The following is a 353-nucleotide window of genomic DNA, read 5'->3' on the forward strand; positions in this document are numbered from 1 at the left end:
CTCCACACCACCACGCAGAAGCCCCGTGCTTTGCATGCGCCGGCGGTACACAGAATTACAAAAACCCTCAGCAGCCATCCTGCATACATGTATAGAGATATAAAACAACTAAAAATATTTATATTGCCGTAGATGTCTTTGTGCTGCGCTACGCACAGGAATCCAGACAAATGAAAAGGAGATAAGCAGTTTTTCTTTTTTTAATTTTTATTTTAACTATTGCCACTCTGTTGCTGCTCCTGGGGGCTGTCTCCTGCAGCTGAAACTAAAATTTTTTGTTTTGTTTTTTTTTTTTTTCTTACAGGGTGTAGGGAGAAAGCCTCGACCTCACCCACGAACCCTCACCAGCTGCA

Source organism: Eimeria mitis, genomic scaffold (assembly GCF_000499745.2).
Source record: "Eimeria mitis Houghton genomic scaffold, Emh_scaff110, whole genome shotgun sequence".
In the NCBI taxonomy this organism is placed as follows: Eukaryota; Apicomplexa; class Conoidasida; order Eucoccidiorida; family Eimeriidae; genus Eimeria; species Eimeria mitis.